Consider the following 13,784-nt stretch of genomic DNA (forward strand, 5'->3'; position numbering starts at 1 on the left):
GATTTAGAGCATTTTTCATATGGCAATAGATAGCTTTGATTTCTTCATCTGAAAACTGCCTGTTCATATCCTTTGACCATTTCTCAATTGGGGAATGACTTGCATTCTTGTAAATTTGATTGAGTTCCCTATATATGTTTGAAATGAGGCCTTTATCAGAAACACTGGCTGTAAAAATTGTTTCCCAGATTTCTGGTTCCCTTCTAATTTTGGCTTCATTGTCCCTACAACAAACATTTCTTAAGGCCTTCCTCTCTCCCAAGCATTGTAGCCAGGACCCCAAGTTCCACCTGAACTGTTGCCTACCAGCCTCTCTGCCATCTGACCTGATAGGATTGAGAAGCCTTTCCCAGGAGGATAGCTCCTCAGGGCTCTGGGCTCTCAGGATTTAGGAGGAGATGCCACCCCAAAGAGCATCTCCAGGAATGTGGTACTTTGCTTCCAGGACCCTTCACCCTAACCACCAGCTCTCTCAGCCAGAGAGCTTAGCTGTTGGCTGGCGCAGATGGCTAAGAAGGGTCATTAGTGAGGATGGGCCTCACCTGCTCCAGGCAAGGAGGGCAGCTCCCAAAAATCTCATAGCATCAAGTTTGTAAAACCTCAAGTAAAGGTGATCAAATGGGGTGTTCATGCTGCCTGATGAGTCCCAGGGGTGACTGGGAATCTATTCCCTCCTGATATAGACCATGCCAGCACAAGTGGATGGAATAAATCCAATAATCTCAATCTCCAGTCTCTGAATTTGGGGATGTGTAGGTGTCCAAGGGGAGGTGGCTTCTCAGAAATTCTCCCTTGATGTCTCCCAGCAATGACAGGCAAGACCAGGAAAAAATATAGTCCCATACAATACTCAAGGGCAAATCATGACCTAGCTGGAAGAAGAATTGATCACTGTGGTTCCTATGGGTTTAGCAGGCCAAGAATAGTCAACTTTTGTTGAGTTGGATGCTCTAGGAGAGCCTAATGGACTGGAGTGAACAGGGTTCCTGAGCTGGATCTAGAGCAGTGCCAAGAACATCAGGAAGACCCCAAATCTACTCTAAGTCTTGGTGCATGAGGACAGGAGCCAATATCTGCCCAGCTCTGACCAGACACAAATCTGGGAGATCCCTGTAGTTCTCCTTAGGACCCCCAGGTAGCAGTAGCAGGATACAAATGACTGTCACATTATCCCATTAACCAACTCCCCCCAGGGAGAGGGGGGAAGGAGTTCCCTCAATCCAACACCAGACCTCTCTGAGAAGCCCCCAAGGGCAGCTGACCCACACTACATCTAAGGACACCTGAGCCTCACTAGAGCAATGGACAAAGCCCTTGGAAATTGGACCCCAGCTTCCTGGAGAGAACAGGGACCCAGGCTCAGCCTCAGAGAACTGATGGAAGAGGAAAGAAAGGGTCTCTCCACAAAGTTATCCTCAATCACCTTACAACTCATGGCCCCATAGTCCATAGACCCAAATGCCATGTCTAATCAGGACAGCCCTCAGAAGCGTTTGATAGAAATGGAGCAGGGAACTGTGTTCTCCCCCAGAGTAACACATTGCATGAGTCCCCTGGGCTCTGCCTGAGGCAGAAGAAGGCAGAACACTGGATTTGGGGGCAGAAGCCGTGCCCTGGCTTCCCACCTTTTCTGTTTAATCCCCGTGTGACCCTGGGCAGGTCACTGCCACGTTGAGTCTCTTTCTTCCACTGTCAAATGAGGTTATTGGACCAGATCATCCCTAAGGTCACTAAATCCAATGATCTTGTGATTTCATCTTCCCTTTGGAGTGGGGGGGGGGCGGGGAGAGGATGTCCTTACATCTGACCCCTTGACCCAGAATCCCTTTCCCTATGCTCCAAACCCCACTTATCTCTAGCCTGTGGCTCAAAGTACTGAAACATGGATGCAGGGTCCCCACATATTCACTGTGTGACCAGGGGCTAGTCACTTGACCACTCTGAGTGTCTGTTTCCTTCTCTTCAATATGGGCAAATGTTGGCTGCCCTTGCAGGCTCACGGGGCTGTTTGACTGGAGCTTATCTTTAACCCCTTTGGAGAAATCGGCCTTGTCATGAGTGTTTCTCCCCTCTTGGGCCACAAGCCCCAGAAGGGGAGGGGGAGCAATTCTGCTGCCCTTCCCCCATCCCCAATGAGCTCAGATGGTGCCTGAGCTTAGTATCTGAGGGAAGGCACTGAGCCGGCCCCTCCCCCTCCTCTTCAGCCCAGGATTCCCTCAAGTCCCAGCCACAACCCCATCTTCTGGGATGTCTTCCTGACACCCCCCGCCAATGCCAGTGCCTTCCTCTGAGATCTTCTCCAATTTGTCCTCAGTTTCCCTTCTTTGTACAGAGCAGTGTCCATGGTATCCCCTCCATGAGACTGGGAGCCCCTGAAAGCAGGGACCTTGACCTTCCTCTGTATTCCCAGGGCTTAGCACAGGGCCTGACACTCGGTAAGTGCTGTCAGTGTTTATTGACTGACTAACCTACTCAAAGGCCCCTTGAGTTACTCCCCCACTCTCCATATTTCTGGCTACCTGGGCTCCAGCTCCTGAGTCATCACCTCTCCCTCCTCCCAAAAGTGACCTCTTGTCCTCCTTTATTGGACTAAATGCTTTACAAATATAGTCTCACTTGATCCTCACAGCAAGCCTGGGAGAGAGGTGCTAGTATTATCATTCCCATTGTGCAGTGGAGGAAACTGAGGCAGAGAGAGTTTATTTTGACTCCAGACCAGCCCACTCTCACCTGAACCATTTGGTAGGCAATCATTTCTGGAAGTTGGGAGGGGGTGCACGGAAAGGAAGATGTCCCCTGTCTGCTCAGACTCTCAGGAGGCAGCTCTAGTCTACATCATACCCTACTCCCACTCCCCAGCCCTGTTGGACCCACAGTCAGACACCTGGGGAAAGACCAGGGCACTCTGGCCTGGGCTGATATGGGAGGGAGGCTCAGCAATCTGGGTCCTTGAGGCCCCAAATAGGGCTGCAAGTACCTTCATGGCCTCTGCCCACCACTATCTGGGCTCATTCTGAGGTCTAACTAATCTCTACTCCAGGAGAGACATGAGGCAGGGGATCAGGTGTCAGTACAAGTGGCCAGGACATAATATTGAGTCACCCACGTTCCCCTTGGGGACAGAACCCCTTCACTGGGGAAAGTGGGAGGGATTTGTGCAGGGAAGGGCTCCCTGGAAGAGCCAGGAAACCACAGTATCACCTGGGAGGGGAAAAAGAGGAGGAAAGGGGAGGGAGGAGAAAGTCAGAGGCCAAGTCCCTGCCCTGTGGGGTCACGTGATCCTACAGATAGAAGAGCTCCAGCCCCGAAGACAGAGACCTCAGTGCTCTAGAGAAGGAGAAGGAGAAGGAGACAGAGCAGACCCAGCTCTGGGCTGCAGTCAGGGACAGCCTTAGTCTGGAGCCCAGCAGGGACACCCCCAGGGGCTGCCCTTGAATTCTACACCAGGAAGATACAGCTCAGGAGGGGAAGGCAGAGATTCCTGGCAAGGAGAGAGGTGCTCACACACAGTGGGCAACACAGACTGATGGAGAGCCCCTCAAAAGCTCCCCAAAGTGGGGGCAGCCCCTGGAAGGGGCTCCTGATCACAGGTGAGACACCAGCTCTGCTGGAGCCCGGGGGAGGAGAGGGAGCCTGGGGGATTCTGGCCCAAACAAAGTCAAGGGAATCAAGACAAGGACCAGAAGGAAGGAGACCAATCCCAGGGGGTCTGTCCCAGACACAGTCTCTGTCTGCCAACCAGAGCCAGGGGGGAAGTAGCAGCTCAGGGCTATCAGTCCCATCTTTACAGTAAGAGGAGACCTTGATGTGGATCCCAGGGCTGATGGTTACTAGATGTGTGACCTTGGACAGCTCACTTACCCCTCTTAGCACATGTTTACCTGGGACACCACTTTCCTCCCAGGGCTGTTTGGGAGCTAATGTCTGTCAGCCTTAAAATGCACCCAGGGTTTGGTGGGAAATGCCCTCCCTGGGCTTGGGACCAGAACGTCTAGGTTCAAATGTTGCCTTTGTCATTTCTTCTTTCACATCAGGCACATGTGTTACCTTATTTGGGCCTCAATTTCCTTAATTATAAATCAAGAGCATTTGATTCAGGGATCTCTAAGCTTCTGTCCAGATGTAAAGTGTGATTTCTATCCTCAACCACAGCACCTGATTGATGCATTTCTCCCTTCAATGTCTTGTCTCCCACACTGGCCAGTCCTCTCCTCATCGAGGTTATGGAAGGAGCTAAAATGAGTCAGAACAAACTCTCAGATTCTCTGCTGAGACTGAGACTGAGACTGACAGAATGATGCACAGGCACACGAATCCCCTTCAAACATCCCCCACTGAGCCCCAGCAGACCCTGGGGCAAGCTTAGCAGCCCCCACACTTACCTTGGGGACAGCTCAGTGACCTGGGCCTGTCAGAAGGTCAAGGGACCCTGCTCACCTCTGCCTCCTCCCCCCACCCTCAGCCTCCATCCTCAGCTGCTGGATCCAGCCAACATCTGTTCAGGCTGATCACTTCGGTGTTGTGCCAAATCCTCCCTATGGGACAGTGGGCGGCAGCGTCACCTTGGACATCCAGGAGTTCTCAGAACAGGCTCTCAGCTATAATTGGTACAGAAAGACAGCAGAGGACTCCAACAGGATCGCTGCCTACAGTGTTCTCACTGGAGTACAGACACCAGCAGACATCCGGGAGAAGGTGTTCTCCAATGGCTCCCTACTCATCCCTAATCTCACCCTCAGTGACACTGACATCTACATCGTATTGATTGTTCTTTCCAAAAGCATCCAGATACTAGAAGGAAAGGAACAATTAGCAGTGTATGGTAAGTTCTACCCTTCCCTTGGGCCATGTGTCACTCCAAGTCTCTCCCTCAGACTGGGCTGAGAGCTCGCCCCTAAGCTGGTTACCCAGGGACCAGGAGAATCCAGAACAGGCCCCACCCCCACATAAAGTAGACCAAGGAGGTGAGAACTCCCAAGCCCAGAGCAGCCTGGTCATGGGTCCCAGAGAGCACAGGAGAGCTTAGAGGCCCCGGGCAGTCAGTATGTGGGAGGTAACTTCCTTCTTCCTCCCAGATCTCCCAGGACACACTGTGAAAGGAGGAGGGGCCCCTGAGGGCTCAGAATGGCACCTGGCACCCTCCAGTGGTGCCTGAGGCAGGCAGACTGTTGCTGAAGTTTACCCACTTAAGTAAGAAGGGGGTTGGGAGAGGGGTCAATCACTGACTCTCCCTTGCCAGCTGAGCCCATCAGATCTCAAGTCCAGACTACCCATTCTACAAGAGCCAGAAGGCTGGCTGCCTGTATGTCAGGGACCATGTGGATGCCTCTTCAGCCTGAGGTTCCCAGTGCGAGGAGAGGGACTCCAGAGGGAGGACACATGGATTACCTCCATTTTCTAGAGGAAAGGCCAAGACAGAGGGGCCCAGGCTTGCCTGAAGGACGGACTGGGATAGAGAGGCCCAGCTCCCTCTGAGGTCTCAGCTGGATGAGGAGAAGACAAACACAATTTGGGGAACACAGGGGTCACTTGGGGCTTCACAGTGGGGCAACTTTCCCAACCCAGAGAGCTTTCCAGTTAGAGGAATGGGTTAACAAGACTTCCAATTTATATAGGGGTTAATATGTGCAAAGTGCTCTATGCAGCATATTTCATTTGATTCTCTCAATGTCCCCATGATGTAGGTGCTAATTTTTTGTAAAGGGAGAAAATGAGACTGAGGGAGATTGAGTGACTTGGCCAGAGTCACACAGCTAGTCAGTAGTTGCAGCAGGATTCAAATTCAGGTCTTCCTGACATCCATATCCACCATTCCATCCACCCCATACACTACCCTGAAGGTCACATCAAGAGATACATTCCTGCTACATACAAAGGCACTGGGCTGGGGACTCGACACGAAAACCAAAAAAGCGAGCGTATGTTCTATTGAAGAAACATAAGCATGTATGTGGAATAAATATGAGGAAAATAGAGATCAGTCCAAGATGGATGATTTCCTGGCTAGATGGAATCCCTGAGGGACACAACCCCTCCACCAATGCAAGTTGGCACCTTGTCTGCAAATCCAGGTCTTAGAGAGTTAGTTCTCTTCTCTACTTAGCTTGGGGGGGGGCGGAGATAAGGAAGAGACTTGGCCAAGGTTACACAGGTAAGAAAAGGCAGAGCCAGGATTTGAACCCAGGGCCCTCTAAATCCAAATCAAAGGCTCTATTGCATCCCATAGTATGTAAAGGTAGCCTGTGTCCTGCTCTCCCTCTCCATGATCCATCCTGCACAGCAACTATATCACCTTCTCTGGGCACCAGGAGGAAATATGACCTCATAGCCTTGTTATACTTCTCTCTCCCTCCAGCCAAAGCCCTTAGTAAGACCTGACACATTCTCAAAAAGTCATATCTCAGGTCCATGCAACATGGTGTCATTTGACCCTCCCAACAACTTGAGGAGGGGCACTAATACACCCATTTTGCAGTTGAGGAAATGAGGCAAAGATGGATTAAATGACTTATTGGTTAGTTACATAACTGAGTCAGGATTTGAACTCAAGTTTTTTCTAAGTCCAACACTAGATACTTTGCAATTCCAGGCAGAAGACCCATTAGGGCTGGCAAGGCACCTTCCAAAAAGTCCTAACATGGCCTTTCCCAGGAGCATACTCACCTCCCTGCATGTCCTCACCATCCCTCAGGGATGGCTAGCTGTGCTCAGGCTTGTCAGCTTCTTGGCCAATCCCCCCTGACCTTACTGGATACAAGGCTCTCTCAGTATCTTCATAAGAGATGAGGCACACTCTCCCTCACCCTGAACCTCTTAACAGGGACCAAGGGAGGGAGTGGGAGCTCTACCAAAAGGGAAAGAAAGAAGGTCAGGAAGACTCAAATGTCTCTAACTTGGTCCTCTTTGGAAATTAATCCTTAAAGAGCTGGGGAAGGACGACCCAAGGAGGGAGTCCTGTGAGCCTGCTGAATCTGCACAGGGATTATCCTGGGACACACATTGTACTCAGGGGCAAGCCTGACCTGCCAACTACAGAGAATGCAGGGGTAAGGAAAGGCCTGTATCTGGGTCCTCCTTGGCCCATGGAGGCTCAGGGAAAGTCCATCCCCCTTGTCTCTTCTTCCTTGTGTAACAGCATATTTCACGTTGTAGGAGAGGAGACACCTGAGGAAAGGGGAGAGCCCAGAGCAGGGAATTCTAGAATATTCTGTAAATGTCTATGATCTGCCTCTATGGGCAAGACACAGTCCTAGGCACAGGAGATGCTATTATGGGTTAGAAACCTCTGGATTTCAACCAGGTCTTCTGTACACAGCTGCTAACTGATCTATTCCCAATCTCCTCCTTTATTTTTCCATTGGGGTTATGGCAATGTTTCTCTCTCTAAGCACCAGGCCCCATGGCCTATCCCTAACCATTGCTTTCAAGCCTTCACCAATATCCCCATCAAGCTGTGGAGGAGACCCAAGGCTTGAATTCCAGGCCAAGGGAGCAAGTTCTCCCATGTCCGGCCAAGCTAGAAAGGCCCCCAGTACAGCCTGAGCAATGGATGGGGGAGTCTGTCATCCCTGGACCAGCTGCCTCAGCCTGGAAAGGTTCAGTACCAGGGGCTTAGGATCTAGACGAATGGGGTTGTCAGCCACAACAACTCAAGATGAACTTTCTCCAAAGGACTGGAGACGCTATGACCTGCATCAGAGAAAGTCTGTCCATGCCACTGAAATCACAGGTTCTTGGCCTCATCTTCCAGGGCCTCTGACCTTGCAAGGTCTTAGGGAGGCTACTTCCGAACCAGGCTCTTGGTTGGAAGGGTAAGAAAAAGAACCAACAACAGTCATTTTCTGTCTGTTTTCTGCACAGAGCCACCACCAAAACCTACCATCATCAGCACCAACATGGCCCCAGTGGAGAACAAGGACAAGGTTTCCTTGACATGCCAGTCTGAGGGTCAAGATGTCACATACCTGTGGTTCATAAACCAAAGGCCCCCAGCTGGTGACAGGAGGGTGCTGTCCCTGAATAACAAGATTCTCACTATAATCCATGTCACAAGGGAAGACCAAGGACCCTATGAGTGTGAAATCTAGAACCCTGTTGGTGTCAATAGGAGTGACCCATTCACACTGAATATTACCTGTGAGTAAATTCTGTGTTGATTAAAAATATCAGAGACATAGATTCTGGGTAATTTTATTAATATGGCAGGTGGGTTATTAATAAAATGAGATCAATGTCCATCTCTCTCAGACCAAAAACCCCTTCCTCAAGGCTGGGTCTCAGTTCATATACCATTCCCAATGTAGGAGGGTCATCATGCAGCAATAAGATCTAATTGGTTAACCTTATTCAAAACTAATTGGGTGACATGATTTGGAGGTGGGTTATAATAAAATGAAGTTCCCAGATAATATCAGAAAAATTAATATAAGATGCCCATGCATGCTGATCAGGGCAAAATGCTTTCATCTAGATGTGTTTTAATCTCATTAGCAATATCCTTGCTCTATCTAGACAAAAGAATCTGTCTTCACCCAAGACTTCTTTTGTGATCTTAGGTCTGGGTTGGGTTTGACTCAGATGAAGAAATTTGATGGAATGTCTCAAGGAGAGCTTGCCTTTGAGTAGGGGGAAGGGAGAAGGGACTTGAGAAAGAATCGAAGATCACTGGATACTCCACGATATTAGTTATTAATAATGACTTCTAACAATTCTTTCTATATGATGCATGTCTATAGCCTGGTAGTGTGTTCCCAGAGGTCAGCCTACTTCAGTTATTTGCCTGAGTGCTGAAGATCAAGTGAATAATGTTTCCAACTACCTTGATTTTAGGGGGCCCAGACTGACCATGTCAGGCTTTCCCATCTGTAATGGAGCAGGGCCAGCCATGGTGCTGAGCTAGGGAAGGGATTAAGACCTTCCAAATGCAAGGACCTCAGATCCAAGCCTGTAAAGTGGAGGAGGAGCTGTGAATTTCCCATTTCAGACAGAGGAGGCTCAGGGAGACACAATGGTTCCTTGTGATGGGTTACAGAAAGGGAAATTCCCCTTCTCTCTGCCTTTATCTCAATATGGACTCATTCTCTTTGCTCCAGATGTCCCAGATCCCCCCACAATTCTCCCCACAGACCCTTATTACCTTGTAGGGGCAAATCTTGAGTTATCCTGCTCTGCTGTCTCTAACCCACCTGCCCAGTACACACGGTTTATCAATGGAATGCAAATGGAGTCTACAGCCCAGAATGTCTCTGTTCCTAATGAGTCTCTGAACCTATACCTGTAAAGCATCTAACTCAGTCACTGGCTTGTCTAGCACCAAAGACATCAGTATCACAGTCTCTGGTGAGTAGCAGGACCACACCCTCAACTTTGTGTTGGACTCTCCCCTTCTGTGGCAAGAAAGAAGAAAAGATAAGTGACATTCTGCCCTTCTGGGTCCCATGGCATGATGTGTGTGGTGGAAGGAGCCCTGAGCTCAGGATCATGAACCCTGGGCTAGAATCCTGACTCTGCTGCTGACTCCCTGTGCACCCCACAGTGGATAAGGTCTGGGGTCAGGAAGACAGATTACCAATCCAGCCTTAGACAATTAGTAGAGGCTTTATTCTGGACAAATTACTTAGCCTGTCTGCCTCAGTTTCCTGAACTGGTAAATGGGGATAATAAGGCCACCTACCTCCCAAGGTTGCTATGAAGATAAAATGAGATAATATCTGTAAAGTTCTCAACACAGTGCTAGACAATAATGATGATGATGAATAAGATTTTTAGAGTACCACAAATATACCAGGCATGTAGTAGGCACTTCATAAATGCTTGTTCCCTACTCCCACCCCCACTTTAGTCACTAGATTATCCGTGTCCTGGGATCTGTCTTGAGCAGGGTATAGTCCAGGACACACACAGTCTTTTTTTTTTTTTTTTTAGTGAGGCAATTGGGGTTAAGTGACTTGCCCAGGGTCACACAGCTAGTAAGTGTTAAGTGTCTGAGGCCTGATTTGAACTCAGGTACTCCTGACTCCATTTATCCACTGCGCCATCTAGCTGCCCCGTCCTGGGATCTGTCTTGAGCAGAGGATAGTCCAGGACACACACAGTCCATCCCCTGTGCTTCCTCCTCACCTTCCTTATTAACACAACTTTTAAACCAGGAGGCATCTCCTTCCCATCATGTCAGGGGCCATCACCACATGTCTGTAATAAAAGTGTTTCAGCTTGGGATTTGTTATTTTTTTTTTCATGAAAAGGTGTCCTGGAGAAGACACAGACTAGTACCTCACACAAATCTTTCCTCTTTTCCTCTCTACAGAGGAACCAACCAAACCTAACATGTCTATCAAAGGCACCAACATGAGAGAGAAAATGACTCTTTGGTCCTGATGTGTAGCACAGAAAATGAAGGGTTGAACACTCTGTGGTTCTTCAATAACCAGCCCATCACTCAGTGAGAGGATGAACATGTCTGAGAATAACCAGACCCTCACCATTAAGAAAGTGAAGAGGAGACCCTGGGTAAGTCACTTAACCCTCATTGCCCTACCAAAAAAAAAAAGGATTAAAATAAAATAAAAACAAATAAAGAATGTAAAGAGGAAGAGAATTGGGTCCTATCAATGTCAAGCCTGAAATCCCATTAAGGGCCAAGAGAAGTGACTCCCTCAACGTGACTGTGAACTGGGAGTGACTCTGAGTCTCCTCCCTCTCCAGTCCTTTTCCCAACAATGACTGACATCTCATCTTTTTCATCTGAACACCAATGGATCATACTCTATCGAGATTCTTCTGAGCCCTGAGAGTGCGGAGATTGAGGTCAAATTCAATGAACCACTGAGGTTAGTGTCAGGCTCTGTCTTACCCCCTGCCCAGTATGAACGGCATGCATGTCAATGACAACATGGAGTCTAGACCTTCAGGAAACACATCATCTCCAATGCATCTTGGGAATTCAGAAAAATATACATGTTTGGCAAAGAACCATGTGAGAAATTTATCAATCTCTAAAGGTATGACAATGAAGTTGCTTGGCAAGTGGTCTCTTCCTTCCCTAAGAGAAGAAGTTTCTTGGGTTGGCCAAGGATAGTATGCCAGGAGGAGGCGCTCAGGCCCATTAAGGAGGGCAGCTTTTCCCTGGGGAATTTGGAAATGACACATAAAGAAAGAAACTGACTCTAGGGAATGTGGTCAGACTTTTAAAGAATGTCAGTCCATTTATTTTGTCCATGGTAGAAATGGAGACAAAGCTCTCTGTTTCCTATAATAATCTTAGAAACTGTTATATACAGTACAAGTAGATTCATCATTCACTACTCATTTAGGTACAGACCCTGTGCAGAGCACTGTGCCAGGCACTGAGGGAAAAACAAGGTTTAGCTAAGATTCCATTCCTATTTTCAGGGACCTTGCCATCTAGTAGAAGGCTCAGAGTTCAATGCAGTTCATTGGTACACAATATTACATGATAAGCACATTTGCACTATGGCCTCAAAAGAAAGCACTGTGGGAAACCGGGGTGGAAAGATCTTTCCAGTTGGGGTGGGGGGCAGAAATCATGTATGATTTCATAGAAGAGATGTCACTTTGATGGAGGAGACTGAAAGGGTTAACAACCTATCAATAGCTAGCAATAATACCTAAAAGGGTTAACAGAGAAACTAAGGTTTGTGTTCTTACAGTAACCACTATCAACCCTCACCATCAATAGAGACAGGTCACAGAGACCCTCACTGGTAATCACCAATTGAAATGTTTAAATTAGATGACAGGACACCTAGAAACCAGGCCTAAAGTAAAGAGGGATCAAAAATACAGAGACACTCTGACCTTGGCAAGTTGGGGTATGTTTTTAGGAACATGCACAGAAAGGACCAAATGTGTCCTTAGGTTCACCTTATGACATGTAAAACCCAAATACACACCTCCAGGGAAAAAGGCACCCACCTCGGGGGTTGGCTTAGGACCCCAGAAACTGCAAATTAGGATAGGCCCTCCCCTGTGCCTCCCTAAGGTGGAGATTAGGATAATGAGGAGATAATCAATTTTTTCTTACTATAAATATAACCATTTTCCTCTCCCAATTTGAGACACCTCCCTGGTGGTCTCCCTGTGGTCACTCACAGTATTGCAATAAAACTTGAGAAACTGAATCACTAGGTCTTGTAATTCTCTGGGGTGCCTCACAATCAATTTGATTAATTAAATCCACCCCACATCAACCTGAATTGAATGATTGGTGGGGGTAGAGTTTAAGAGATCAAAGGGGGGAAGGAGGAATATTCCATTTCTTTGGAGAAATAACCCAAGCAAAGGTTCAGAGGTAGGAAAGTACAGTGTCTGTCTGAGTGCTGAGTGTAGACAAGTGCAGCCTGAGCAGACAATGAATGGCCAGGAGAAGCATTAGAAAGGGCTGCCTCAATGCTCTTTAGAGTCTTGAGGGCCAGGCTAAGAACACCAAAGGTTATTTGTTAGGGAAAAGGGAGTCTCTAAATCCTTATTAGAATAGAAGAGAGATGATCACCCCCATATCTATCTAGTTGGTATGCCATTCCTCAATACTGGAGAAGTGAATAAAACTGAAGCTAACATTCAAGAGTCAGGGTTTTGTTTAAAGTCCCCATTGTCACCTCTCTATTCATTTGTGACTTTGTTCACACAACCTCAATGTATAAAATTCTGGGGAATCTAAAGTTCCTTTTCTGCCCCTCACTTCCAGACAAAACTGGCCTCAGATCCAAGCTAAAGTAATAAGAATAAAGGAAATAGAGCTGTAAGTGGGCAGAAGTCTTCATAAAAATACTTGTATAAAATGCTTTGTCATTGAGAAACTAGGCAAAGTAGCAGAAGGAAGAGGAGAAAGAAGTCCCAACTCTCCATCACAACACAAAGGTCTCAAAAGAACAAAGACAAAGGGGAAAACCCAGTGAGTCATTTTTCCTGACCAGGTCAGCCTAGGTACAAAGACCAAAGTCTGGGCACATGGACTAACCAGGAAAGTGACAAGAAGACTAGGACTGAATAAGGGACTCAGACTGTGTACTTGCAGAAGAAGTAGTGCAGGATCCAGCAGAGTTGAGGCCTGAACTGTGCAGGGAAAAGGAAGAGGAACCAAAGAACAGCTCTGCAATCTGACTAGGTCACTGAATCAGTGCTGACTGAGGAAGGGAGCCAGGGGTGGTGAGGCTCTATTGTGAACAGGGAGCTGGAGTTTCATTCTCTATCTGAGTCTGAGACCTATACCTCACTAATGAGGGCAGGGAGCTCAGAACAAGGGGAAGCTTGTAATTTTGTACCTACAGAGGCTTGAGGCTAGTGGACAGGGCCTGGGGCCAGCAGCAGTCTACTGAAACTTCAACTAGGGACAAGTCTGCAGTGGTATTGCCAAGACCCAAATCTAAGGCAAGAGTTTCTAAAACTGAGACAAGGAGCAAAGTCATCGGAATTCTCCCTACATAAAGGCTGCTTTGGGCTCACTGAAAGTTAGCAGATCACCACTCCTGATATCCTTAAAGAATGCAGAACTGAATACCCAGAGAAAATAGCAGCAAGATACAAGGGAATACAAAGCAAGACCAAATAAGGGTCAGATATTCCTTTAAGAGTAGTGCAGAACTTGGCTCTAGTAGGAGGTCCCAAATTAAGAAGTATGGGCTAGAAGATTGAACCTGTGAGAGTTACTTAAATGAAAAAAAAAAACCTATTATGGAGACAGGAATGCCCAAGATATAAACCTGGTGAGGGGTGGAGGGGGGAGAGAAATGCATCAAAAATAACTACAAGCACAGCCTAAAATA

At 47.8% G+C, this 13,784-nt stretch overlaps 1 pseudogene; it reads left to right on the forward strand.

Moving 5' to 3' along the window:
- Positions 1 to 3,360: 3,360 nt before the first annotated feature.
- On the forward strand, positions 3,361 to 10,681 carry LOC122748253 (annotated as a pseudogene).
- The last annotated feature ends 3,103 nt before the right edge of the window (positions 10,682 to 13,784 follow it).

The sequence above is a fragment of the Dromiciops gliroides genome, chromosome 3 (genome assembly GCF_019393635.1).
Source record: "Dromiciops gliroides isolate mDroGli1 chromosome 3, mDroGli1.pri, whole genome shotgun sequence".
NCBI lineage: Eukaryota > Metazoa > Chordata > Mammalia > Microbiotheria > Microbiotheriidae > Dromiciops > Dromiciops gliroides.